The sequence below is a fragment of the Heptranchias perlo genome, chromosome 27, assembly GCF_035084215.1.
Source record: "Heptranchias perlo isolate sHepPer1 chromosome 27, sHepPer1.hap1, whole genome shotgun sequence".
NCBI lineage: Eukaryota > Metazoa > Chordata > Chondrichthyes > Hexanchiformes > Hexanchidae > Heptranchias > Heptranchias perlo.
Genome location: NC_090351.1, coordinates 29,915,725 through 29,929,549, shown reverse-complemented (window position 1 = coordinate 29,929,549; position 13,825 = coordinate 29,915,725). Strand labels below are relative to the sequence as shown.

Genomic DNA, 13,825 nt, shown 5'->3' with positions numbered 1-13,825 from the left:
TTAATAGGCCAAAAACCCATTCTGTCTGGTGTATGGCCCATCTGGGCCAGGGCCCGATGCCAGAGCACCAACACCAGTTTGAGATGAGCTCAGCCTGAAAGAATGACCATAAGTAGGGAATCCAACATTCAGCTTCACTGCAGGAGCTCCCATAGCCTTCCAGTACTTCATAGCATAGTCCTGCAGAGAAAAAAATTACCATCCGTGTTCTGGTTATGAAAACTTTGCAAAATGTTTTGTAAAAGATGAATTATCTGTATGTCAAACTGAAGCTTCTATTTTCACAAATACATACCACATTAAAGTACAGGTTATTGCCTTGGGCTGAAGGGAGAGCATAAAGAGCATTTTCTCCAGTTTGGTGACTCCAGGAACCATAGAAATCATATGTCATCACATTTATACAAGAGCAAGTCAGAGGTTGGATATTCTGCGGCAAGTGACTCACCTCCTGACTCCCCAAAGCCTTTCTACCATCTACAAGGCACAAGTCAGGAGTGTGATGGAATACTCTCCACTTGCCTGGATGAGTGCAGCTCCAACAACACTTAAGAAGCTCGACACCATCCAGGACAAAGCAGCCCGCTTGATTGGAACCCCATCCACCACCCTAAACATTCACTCCCTTCACCACTGGCGCACAGTGGCTGCAGTGCGTACCATCCACAGGATGCACTGCAGCAACTTACCAAGGCTTCTTCAACAGCACCTCCCAAACCCACGACCTCTACCGCTTAGAAGGACAAGAGCAGCAGGCACATGGGAACAACACCACCTGCAAGTTCCCCTCCAAGTCACACACCATCCCGACTTGGAAATATATCGCCGTTCCTTCATCGTCGCTGGGTCAAAATCCTGGAACTCCCTTCCTAACAGCACTGTGGGAGAACCTTCACCACACAGACTGCAGCGGTTCAAGAAGGCGGCTCACCACCACCTTCTCAAGGGCAATTAGGGATGAGCAATAAATGCTGGCCTCGCCAGCGATGCCCACATCCCATGAACGAATAAAAAAAAAAATTATGAATTCCAGAGTTCTGTATGAGAGCAAATCTGCAAGTTACACTGATACCTCATCTAACAAAAGAATATTTACATTAAGAATCTCTAACATGGAAACTGTGGGGGTGATATTAACCCTACCCACCTGATGGAAACCGGGCTAGTGGGCAGTAAAAATCATCCAGGCAACTTACCTGCACTGGAGCCGCCGGGAGATGACTATTCCTGATTTTAACCCACTGAACTGAGCAGGTGGCAATGAAGAATGTTAATGACTGTTAAAAGCAGAGCTGCAGTTACAATGAATGAAGTGAGAGAGACTATTAAAAACAATCCATTATCAATCCATTATCAAAATCAATCCATTATAAGCTGCTTTAGAACTGAAAAATAATTCCCTTAAACCTATCAATCAAGGCCAGTGGGATTTTTTTTTAAACATAGGACATCAACCAAGACGCAATTTGAACTTGTAAGCCTGAGCGGGAAGCCGATGTGGCTTTCTGCCAGGTGAAGACAGTGGGAAAGAGCATCCAGGGCTAGAAAAGGCCCAAACTGGTAATGTTTTTAACTTTTTTTTTACTTTGCACTTATGCCAGGAACAGCTGGAGTACTCATCTGGCCCCCCCAAAGAAAGAGTAGGCCTCCCCTGTCGTGGACTCACCCTCAGCTTCCCGATTGAGAGATCCACACGGGACGGCCCCGTAAGTAATTTTTTATTCACTTATTAATCATTGTAATGTTTTAATAATGCTTACGCTCATATGTATTTTACTGATTTTTTTTTCTCTTCTAAGCTTGGTTTGTGGGACATGAACAGATATTTGTACAAAAGGCCTTTTCACAAATAACTGTGGACCTTATGAAGGAAATAAAAAGGACTACACTAATTGTTTTGAATTATAATAGAAAATAGTGGTCCTTCAGAAACTGAAAAAGAAAGAGACTGAGACATAAAAATTAATGCAGGATTAAGATGAAGTACAACTGAGCTATAGCCCCAAAATATGCTTAACTCAAGGGCTTGGTACTTTCTCTAGATCAGACATGAAAATAGAAGATACATAATAGCTGTCTGGTGCGACACATGAGTTTCACACCACAACACAACCTGATTCCAAAAGGTTTACTGCTTGGATTTCCAAGTAGCATAAAATCATACATCACAGCTCAAAGCTACCTGTTTATATCACAGTCAAGGGAGTTGTCTGTGCTGTGTGATTTTTAGATTATTGTCCCACAGATCAGACCTTGATATAAATTATTCTATTCATCAGCATTTCTTTCCTTTACCTTCATGAACTTTAAACGAAGATACAATATTAAAAACCTACAGGTTGTAAGGTGGTTGAAAACTCAATCCTAAAATGGGGAAAATCCCTTCATCATTTCGACCATGGAGTCTCCCTTCAATCCATTATAAGCTGCTTTAGAACTGAAAAATAATTCCCTTATTAGTTAAACCTATCAATCATGTAGCAGGATTGTTTTTAATAATCTCTCTCACTTCATTCATTGTAACTGCAGCTCTGCTTTTAACAGTCATTATCATTCTTCTTTTATTGATACTATGGGGTGACATTCCTCCTATCAATAAACAGTTAGCATGAATACAAAACAGGTATTTGTCTTTGCTCAAATTATTTGCTAAAATTACTATCAAGAGGAATGTCACCTAATATGGTACATGTCACAGATGTAAAAATGCAATGATACAGCTGCAATTTAACTTAGGGTTTAAATAATGTATACTTATGCTTCACTTTGGTAGGAACATAAGAAAAGGAATAGGTCATTTGGCCCTTTGAGCCTGAGTTGATAGTTTTGCAGTTTACCATTTGAATTAAGCCATTTAATTATTTCTATCTGCATCACTTATTCCTATTGAATCACAGCTTCAGACCTGAATAGGTTAATTTTTAATTTGTTAATAAAAAGCTCATTTGTTCCAATGCAAATATTATGATCAGATTTGCATGATACAACATAGGTACAGGCCTGTAGGCCTGGCACTGGTACTCACTGTCCTACTGGAGCAACCTGATAGCAAGCATCAACCTTGCTTTCGGCCAAAGGCACTGCAGCCAAGAGTAGCAGTCTTGGTCTTGACAAACTGGATTCTTTTACCCTCAGTCTGGTTCAGCAAACACTGAGTCGAATACACCTTTAAAGCTCAACACAATTTTATTAGCTGCAGTGGACTTAGTCTACAGTATCGATTTCAACTCTTGACAGAGTCTTGTCGATCCTCAGAGCAAGGCAAGGTTACATACAAAAGTTCATGCAGTTATACCATTTCAGAGAAGGGAGGGACATGATTAACAAGGGGTTAAAACCAATCATAAGCAGAGCCTGGGCAGACCATGCTAAGTGACAGAATGGCCGACCACTCACAGGTGGTACACGTACGTGCGTACGCCAAGGTTTCAACAGGAAAAGGGAGGCATCCTTATCTTAGCTTGGTATGTTTTTCAGCCTTGTCCGGCATAGTGCTACTATTCATTATACAGCTGCATAAAGACCCCCACACCAGACTCCAACCTTATCAGGCCTTCTCCCCTGATGGACACAAAGCAGGCTTTACACATGAAGAACTGATCATGCAGACAGGTGGCTGAAGAGAAGCCCATTGTGCTAATTCTAGCTAGCAAGCAGGCTACTAATTAACCCTCGCCTAACCGCATTGCTACTTCTGCTACTTTGCCACGTAGGCATTTTCATTAGAGGGGGCACCACGTAGGCATTCTCAGTCTTCCAGAATTTTGTGCTTCAGCTTCAAAGGCTGCCATCATTTCCTAAAAATTGAAAGTGATCACATAAATATTTAGCAAAGGAACTTCTACTGAAAGTGCTTGTAACTTTGTCATTCTTTGAATGTATGATTTATTGGTTCCCAATTTTCATTCAAGTCTATAGAGACTGAACCTGTGCTAATATGTCCTTATGTAGCTCGGTGTTTTGTTTAACTACACACCTGTGAAGCGCCTTGGATCGTTTTACTACGTTAAAGGCGCTATATAAATGCAAGTTGTTGCTGTTGATCAAGTATTCCAACCCCATATTAACACAAGGATATATCATTGGCACCAACACAGTAATGTGTTTAAGTTGCTTATTCATACAATAATAAAATGTCACAACTGCAGTTTATGGTATTGCTTCACAGCAGCTGCATTTGTGTTATGGTTGTGAAGAGCTGCTTGTCTTGTGGGGGGCTTCCTCTTGACCCAGGAGACTCCCAGTCTATGTCCAAACCATCGAACTCATATGTACGCAGGAAGGGAATCACCGAGTTGATGAATGTTTGGCGATTTCCCGCTGTGTAAACCATAGCGCTGAATCTAAAGGAGAATGTTAAACAAAAATTATCAGTAAAGGTTTTGGATTTGATTATTCATGCTTGTGAGTAATCAACGGGGCCAAGATTCCTTGATCCAAATAGCTCTGTTGCCATGACCGGAGTATCTGAAGTCATGGAGGGGTCAGGTAATCAAGATAAATCAGGTCAGGGCCCATGCCAGTATGGCCATATCTTAGGCACCTGCAGGGGTGGGGTGGAGGGGGAGGGGTGGAGCGCGAGGGGCGGCAGGGGGTTAAGAAAGATGCAACACTGGATAGCTGTCCAATGCCAGAATATGCGTGATGACCTGAAATTGTCAGCAGTATTAGAAGTTGGCTCGCATTATAAGAGGACTGATTTCATTGCGCCTGTCTGCAGTCTTCAGGGATGTTCCAGGCCCAGACCCTGGCCTGGACCCCTCTGTGGGCCCCAACTCTGCTGCTCCATTTGCCTAGATCCCTGCATCTTGCTAGCGCTCAGGTTGCTCAGAGCAAAGTAGGTGGGAATAGCAAGAATTCCAGCGGGTGATGCCACTTCACCAGAACCACGCCCTCACCACATCAGGCCATCAATGGAAGAAAGAATTTCCACCATCGCCCACTGCCCCTCCCCCACCCAAGCAGGAATTCCCCCAAGGAAATTTGGAGGCAATAGTTTCAATCCCTTATAAAAAGTCTCCGATATAGTAACTGTTAAAAGCATCAGAAAAATTACTGAAAAAGAGACAGTTCAACGATTACATTAAAATAATTGATATACATAGTCCCAGCAATCAGTTCTACCAATGTTCATCAGGAGTATTAAATTGAAATTATTTGTTCAGACAGATTTTGGCAATGGCCTGCAAATTCTCTAATTTTTCCAATCAGACAGATATTATCCTTCTGATATAGCCATAATTGCACTTTCGAGGCAGCTAGAGCCTGTTCATTTATTAAAACTGTCCATTTAAATTCCTATATATATATATATATATATAACCCGTTAATGTCCAATGGAACTTGCTTAACATCCAATGTAATTTTAATCTCACTCGGAAATTAAAGACAAATGTTTCTTATCCAACCCCAAATAAAAATATTTCCATCTTACGTCTGAGTTCCAAAGTTCCAGCCTCCGACATACAGAAGTGTTTTAAGGTTTCTATTTCTGTTGCAAAATTAAACAAGGAGTTGCATTGGAAAAAATAATGAATGTTAAAAAAAGATTAAATTATATTAGATTACTAAAATTACATTTGAATATCATAGCCCTAATCTCCTCAGTACGATCTTTATCACTGCTACAATATTTCATTGAGATTCAGTACCTCAATCCAGTGGTACTGGGCACCGCACCTTCGAAAGGACATATTGGCCTTGGAGGGAGTGCAGCGTAGGTTTACTAGAATGATACCCGGACTTCAAGGGTTAAGTTACGAGAAGAGATTACACAAATTGGGGTTGTATTCTCTAGAGTTTCGAAGATTAAGGGGTGATCTGATCGAAGTTTATAAGATATTAAGGGGAACAGATAGGGTGGATAGAGAGAAACTATTTCCGCTGGTTGGGGATATCAGGAGTAGGGGGCACAGTCTAAAAATTAGAGCCAGACCTTTCAGGAGCAAGATTAGAAAACATTTCTACACACAAAGGGTTGTAGAAGTTTGGCACTCTCTTCCGCAAATGGCAATTGATACTAGCTCAATTGCTAAATTTAAATCTGAGATAGATAGCTTTTTGGCAACCAAAGGTATTAAGGGATATGGGACAAAGGCAGGTATATGGAGTTAGATCACAGATCAGCCATGATCTTATCAAATGGCAGAGCAGGCACGAGGGGCTGAATGGCCTACTCCTGTTCCTATGTTCCTTTGTTCCTATGATAAGAACGTAAGAAATAGAAGCAGGAGTAAGCCATACGGCCCCTCGAGCCTGCTCCGCCATTTATTAAGATCATGGCTGATCTTCGACCTCAACTCCACTGTCCTGCCCAATCCCCATGTCCCTTGATTCACCGAGGGTCCAAAAGCCTATCAATCTCAGCCTTGAACATACTCAATGACTGAGCATCCATAGCCCTCTGGGGTAGAGAATTCCAAAGATTCACAACCATCTGAGTGAAGAAACTCCTCCTCATCTCAGTCTTAAATGGCCAACCCCTTATCCTGAGACTATGCCCTCTAGTTCTAGACTCTCCAGCCAGGGGAAACAGCCTCTCAGCATCTACTCTGTCAAGCCCCCTCAGAATCTTGTATGTTTCAATGAGATCACCTCTCATGTCTTAATGTATTAACACATTATGGGTGAAATTCAATGGACGGAGTGTAGGAGTGTAAAATAGGCTGCCGATTCGCTATTGGCTGTTTTGCGAAACCGTTCAAGACTATTTTCAACCCTATTGTACCTTTTCTATGAATCTGCAACTTTCTCCACAATGGGTTCTTGCTCTTGGCTGGGTTATTATGTGGAGCTGGGTTTAATGCCTTATAGGCAAAGGAAGCCAGTCATTAGACCATAAGAGATAGGAGCAGGAGTAGGCCATTCGGTCCCTCGAGCCTGCTCCGCCATTTAATGAGATCATGGCTGATCTGATTTTTACCTCAACTCCACTTTCCCGCCCTTTCCCCATATCCTTTGACTCCCTTGTTGATCAAAAATTTGTCAAACTCAGCCTTGAATGTATTCAATGACTCAGCCTCCACTGCTTTTTGGGGTAAAGAATTCCAAAGATTCACAACCCTCTAGGAGAAGAAATTCCTCCTCATTTCCGGCTTAAACGGGCGACCCCTTATTCTGAGACTATGCCCCCTAGTTTTAGATTCCCCATGAGGGGTAACATCCTCTCAGCATCTACCCTATCGAGTCCCCTCAGAATCTTGTATGTTTCAATGAGATCTCCTCTCATTCTTCTAAACTCCAATGAGTATAGACCCAACCTGTTCAATCTTTCCTCATAAGACAACCCTTCCAAACCCAGAATCAACCTAGTGAACCTTCTCTGAACTGCCTCCAATGCAAATGTCCTTCCTTAAATAAGGGCACCAGAACTGTACGCAGTACTCCAGGTGTGGTCTCACCAGCACCCTGTACAGTTGTAGCATGACTTCCCTGCTTTTATACTCCATCCCCCTAAAAATAAAGGCCAATATTCCGTTTGCCTTCCGGATTACCTGCTGCACCTGTATGTTGACTTTTTGTGTTTTATGTACGAGGACACCCAGGTCCCTCTGTAACGCAACATTTTGTAGTATTTCTCTGTTCAAATAATGTTTTGCTTTTTTATTTTTCCTCCCAAAGTGGATGACTTCACATTTTCCCACATTATATTCCATCTGCCAAATTTTTGCCCATTCGCTTAACCTGTCAATATCCCTTTGCAGACACTTTGTGTCCTCATCGCAACTTGCTTTTCCACCTATCTTTGTATCATCATCAAATTTGGCCACAAGACACTCTGTTCCTTCATCCAAGTCATTGATATATATTGTAAATAGTTGAGGCCCCAGCACTGAGCCCTGCGGCACCCCACTAGTTACAGACTGCCATTTTGAAAATGACCCTTTTATCCCGACTCTTTGTTTCTGTTAGTTAGCCAATCCTCTATCCATGCCAGCATATTACCCCCAAAACCATGAGCTCTTATCTTGTGCAGTAATCTTTTATGTGGCACCTTATCGAATGCCTTTTGGAAATCCAAATATACTGCATCCATTGGTTCTCATTTATCCACCCTGCCCGTTACTTCCTCAAAGAACTCTAATAAATTTGTCAGACATGATTTCCCCTTCACAAAACCATGTTGACTCTCCTTGATTGTATTATGAGCCTCCAAATGTCCTGCTATTACTTCCTTAATAATGGATTCTAGCATTTTCCCAATGTCAGATGTTAGGCTAACTGGTCTATAGTTACCTTCTTTCTGTCTCACTCCCTTCTTGAATAGGGTTGTTACGTTTGCGGTTTTCCAATCCGCTGGGAACTTTCCAGAATCTAGTGAATTCTGGAAAATTACAACCATTGCAGCCACTATCTCTGTAGCCACTTCCTTTAAGACCTTCGGATGCAAGCCATCAGATCCAGGAAACTTGTCAGCCATTAGTGTACCTAGTACTTTTTCTCTAGTGATAGTTTTTAGTTCCTCCCCTTTGCCCCTTGATTTTCTACTATTATTGGTATGTTATTAGTGTCTTCGACTGTGAAGATAGATACAAAATATCTGTTCAATTCCTCTGCCATTTCCTCGTTTTCCATTATTAGTATGTCACCCTGGGCCACTCTCATACAGCTCCCAGTGGCTGGTTACAGAGTACCACTGGCAGAGGCCTGTGAAAAGATTACCAGCTGGTCCTCACACATTCAGGAATGGTGAGTGATACTAGAGGAACTTAGGAAAAAAACAATTAAAATAGGTGATAAAATGAAAGAATATTCTCCTTTATAGAGTATAATGCATAAATGCACAGCTGCTTAAAGCATGTCTTAGTAGCAGCTTTACAATGTCATCATACCTGTTTTTAAGGGCATTGAATGAGTGGTAGAGAGTCACATTGTTCCATTCAGTGGTTTTGATTTCATCGTTGTTCATCCCAGCAAAGGCATAGACCAAGTATGTGCACAAGCAAGGGTTTATATTCTATGGCTTGTATTTCCCCAGTCCTGGTCTGTACAGAGCCCAGTTTGTAAAGTAACAAACCAGTCTGTAGGCAGAGCCTGTGGGTGGGGAGAAATGGAAATCAGGACAGTGCTTCTACTCATTACATTAAATAAAGAAAAGTATGAAATACACAAAGACTCACCCAGACCGGGTAAGGACAGCAGGTTTCCTTCCCTAAAGTGATGGGCTTTTACGACAATCCGGTAGTTTCATTGTCACCATTGCTGATACTAGCTTTTTATTCCAGATTTTTTATTTTAATTAACTGAATTTAAATTCCCCAGCTGCCATAGCGCAATTTGAACTCATGTTGCAAATTATTAGTCCAGGCCTCTGGATTACTAGTCCAGTAACATCACCACTATGCTACCGTACCCATTGATTTATATTGAACTGATCATCTGCAGAGAAGGAAAAAGAGTTTTTGCTGTCAGAAAAGGACCAAAATGTACAAAAATCCTCAATTTCTTTAGTCAGACTTGGAAAATCAGTCTTCACCTTAATTCCTGCCACTGAACCTTTCGGAAAATCCTACAGTATAAAATGTAATTAAATGCAAAAACAAGCTCACCTGTCCCAAGTAGAAGCTTTGCCATCTTGTAGCTCGTGTGTTGTGAATACTAACTCTTCCTTTTATACACTAAGCTAATCGGTTTTGATTAATAATTCCATGCGCTATTGCCTTTATCTCTTTGGAACAATAACTAGTCACACAGACACCTCTAAGGTCTACATGGAACATTAAGCACACTTATTCTTCTTATCATCTTCATTTTCTCCTTTTTCTGTGCATGCCAGAATAAATGCATAAAATAATGGTCCATCATTTGTGCCAGCTGGATTATGATTACCCTGGTCAAAACAGTCCAATACCTTCCACTACACATGCATAGCAATACGTGAGCAACGCACAGGGGCTGATATTCGCATTCCCAGCACCTTGATTTGGGGCCGTAGTGGGATAATGGAAATCAAGAAATCTGGCGGAAATCAGTGCTTCTGGATTCCCGCTGGTGAGGCCTGGGGCAGGTGTCTGAAGCCCTCACCTTAAGCAGGCGGGAGCTTCATTACCATATCCAGAAGAGGCCAGGGGAAGGGCATCACACCATTTTCCAGCCCACAGGTGTGCTGGATGCCAAGGGATAAATTTTAACAGAGGTGGGAATCTATATGCAGGTGGGAAACCGGGAAAAAATGTTTGTGCGTTTTCTCGAGCGATCGTGACTGAATTAAAGGCCCTTAATGTGACTTCCAGGTTTCACGTCTACAACCTGCGCAGCGGGCATGCTGCACACCCAAATGATGTGCTGGCAGCTGGAGTATTTGAAGGGACATTGTAACCATGGATTTTGAGGGAGGAAGGAGCAATTTAAAGAAATAGAACAACAAAGGACCCCGCTTTACTGACTCCTCATTTGAGTTGCTACTGGCCAATGTGAGGAGCAGGAGGGAAGTCCTATACCCAGGAGATAGGAGGAAGCGCTCTGCCTCTGCCACCAAGAAGGCCTGGCTCGAGGTGGCAGGGGAGGTGAACAGCAGGAGCACCTTGCCAAGGTTGTGGGTACAGTGCAAGAAGTGCTTTAATGACCTAGTCAGGTCAGGAAAAGTGAGTACAGTTACTGATTCACCTACATCGTGTGGTGCACATCACCCCCTCCTCACTCTGTCTTGCCAAGCCTACTCCATCACATCACTCCTCACACCCACTTGTCTCATCATCAACTTACCATCACTTTCTATGCATTTCCTCACCTCCCCATTTTTGAATCCACCACTCCCACTCACCCCGATCCTGATGCAATGTCATAAATCTGTCTGGTGGTCACCCTCTGACGCATCACTTTCATGGGCAGCCTCACCCAAAGCAATGCATCCATCGGGTGACCCTGTCACCTTCACTCACTTACATGTCTGTTCTTTCTCCCCTTGTAAAAGAAGGGAACGCAAAATGCAGGGGAGAGGAGTAGGACAGGAGGGGGGCCACCACAAATAGTGTCAGGTGTCCCTGACAGAGGTGGAGGAGGAGGCCTTGGAACTCAGCCAGACCCAGGAATGCCTGGCCGTCGGAGATGCCGAGACTGGCACCCCCCCAAACATCTGGTAACAGAATTTTAACATCCTTCACACACAACATGAATTGATGTTATCAATGATTGACCAGTTGTATACCTCAGGATGCTCATCACAACATCATTTCTGCGATGATTCTTAATATTGCTGTATGTTCTCTTCCAGGACCTTCAAGGAGTGCTGAAGAGGCTCACGACGTGGATGAGGGCGATTCCTCAGAGGAGCTCCATGTCTCTGAGGTGCACCATCACATTATAGCGAGCCATGCACCAGCGCAGATACTTACACCTCAGTGGGTCCTATTAGAGAGTTAGTTGGGTTGTCAACTGGTGAGTCACCACACACAAGTGTGCACGAGCAGATACTGGTGGCCAGGGCAGCTGTGGAGAGTCTACATTGGGGGGCGAGGGGGCACTCCTCTCCAAACTCTGCTCAGCTGGACACAGATGCTGAACCCCGGGGGCCTTCCTCGAAAAGGAGAATGATCGAGATACAGATGCACCATTGCAACGTACTGGAAGACGTGCCACGCTCACTCTCCACAATAGCAGAGAGGATGGAGGAGTCCACCATTAGTGGACAGGTGGTGCAGGTAAGTGCGGGAACGTCTGCAATGGCAAGAATGGCAGACTCCATTGCGCTTCAAGCACGGCTCACAATGAGTCCATTCAGGCCCTGGCAACGGCCGTGCAGACTCAGGGTGACCAACATTCTGCTGCCTTAAACAGTGGCTTTACAAGGCATTACACATGTCCTCCAAGCTGTTGTCCAGCAGAGTAGTTGGAGTGATGTGGTCCTGTCCTAGGAGAGGGATGATGGTGAAAGGAGACATGGAAGTGGGGACTCCACTTAAAGTGCTCCCACATCTCACCCATTGCCCCCCACCTCAACCGGTACCTGCAATGTTGCATCCTCTCCAGATGGCAGAGTCTGCCCCTGCACAGGTGCAGGTGGAGCAGTCTTTGGCGGGGCCCTCGTGGGCTCCAAAACCCAGAGGGCATAGACCGAGAGTACCTCAGCAGTCAGGGCAGGGACCTGAGCAACCTGCCACTACCTCTGCTGAAGTGACAAGGGATGCACCCCGAAGAAGTAGTAGGAAGAGGAAGGCGATGGTATTGTGATCACCAAGGGTGTCTGACGCAATGTCATTTATATTTGTTTTTTCTTACCTGCACATTAAATATTATAGCTGTCACCACTAGTGCCACGTCTTGCATTCTTGAGTCCCTTTCATGAAAGTGCCCTTGCATGTCCCTCAACATGAACAGCGAGACTTAATGCCACCCGTTGGGCGCGTTTACAATGGGTATAAGTATGGTTGTGGGACTGCAGAGGTGAGGGGGTGCTGGTGGTGGTGGTCATTCCAGGTGGTCTGAGCACTTCACTATCTTCACTTTGCAGATCTCCTTATGAGACTCTATCAAATATGAGTGACTCCCTGGCATCACGAGCAGCCAGGTGAGACACTGCTCTGCCGAAGGATTGCCCATCGTCCTCCACCTCCTCATCCTCTTCAATGTTGATGGCAGGTGCGGATGCTTCATGAGCGCATGGGACCTCATCCACCTGTGACCCTCTCTGTCGAGCGATATTGTGCAGGATGCAACACACGACTATTATTCTACACTCCCTCGCCGGTGAATATTGAAGGGATCCCCCCAATCGATCCAGGCACCTGAAGCGCATCTTGAGCACTCCTATGGCTTGTTCAATGACAGACCTGGTGGTGATGTGACTATCATTGTCTCGCTGCTGTGCCTCACTGGTGAGATTTCTCAGAGGTGTCATGAGCCACGTCTGCAGGAGGTATCCTTTGACTCCAAGGAGCCAGCCCTTAAGTCTGTTTTGTGCATGGAAGAGGGCCGGGATGTTGGATTCGCGCAAAATGAAGGAATCATGGTAGCTGCCAGGGAATTTGGTACACACCTGCAGAAATCTCTTCCGGTGGTCGCAAACCTGCTGCGCAATGATGGAGATATCCCTTTCAGTTGATGAACATTCCTGGCTCATGTGCAAATCCTCGGATTGCTATGTGTGTGCAATCAATTGCGCCCTGTACCCGTGGGAAGCCAACCAGACAGTGGAAACCCACTGCCCTCTCAGTCTGGCTGATGTCGTCGATGGGGAAGTTGACATTGTCGGATGCCCTGACAAACAAGCTATCCATAACCTGTCGTATACACTTACGTGCAGACGACTGAGATCCTGGTGATGTCATAGAAACGTGGAAACATAGAAAATAGGAGGAGTAGGCCATTCGGCCCTTTGAGCCTGCTCCGCCATTCAATATGATCATGGCTGATCCTCTATCTCAATACCATATTCCCGCTCTCTCCCCATACCTCTTGATGCCTTTTGTGTCTAGAAATCTATCTAGCTCCTTCTTAAATATATTCAGTGACTTGGCCTCCACAGCCTTCTGTGGTAGAGAATTCCACAGGTTCGCCACCCTCTGAGTGAAGAAATTTCTCCTCATCTCAAAATGTCCTACCCCGTATCCTGAGACTGTGACCCCTCGTTCTGGACCCCCCAGGCAGGGGAAACATCCTCCCTGAATCCAGTCTGTCTAGCCCTGTCAGAATTTTATATGTTTCAATGAGATGTTTCAATGTCACCAGTGACGCCCTGGAAGGATCCGTAGGCGAAGAAATTGAGGGCAGTGGTGACTTTAACCGCGACCGGCAATGCATGGCCACCAAGCCCAGCCGGGAGAAGCTCTGCATGAAGGAGCCTGCAGATGTCTGCGACCAGCTGGCCACTCAATCTGAGCCTTTGTAG

General features: G+C 44.4%; 1 pseudogene; it reads right to left on the bottom strand.

Moving 5' to 3' along the window:
• Positions 1–9,573, bottom strand: LOC137344315 (acidic mammalian chitinase-like; annotated as a pseudogene).
• Positions 9,574–13,825: the final 4,252 nt, after the last annotated feature.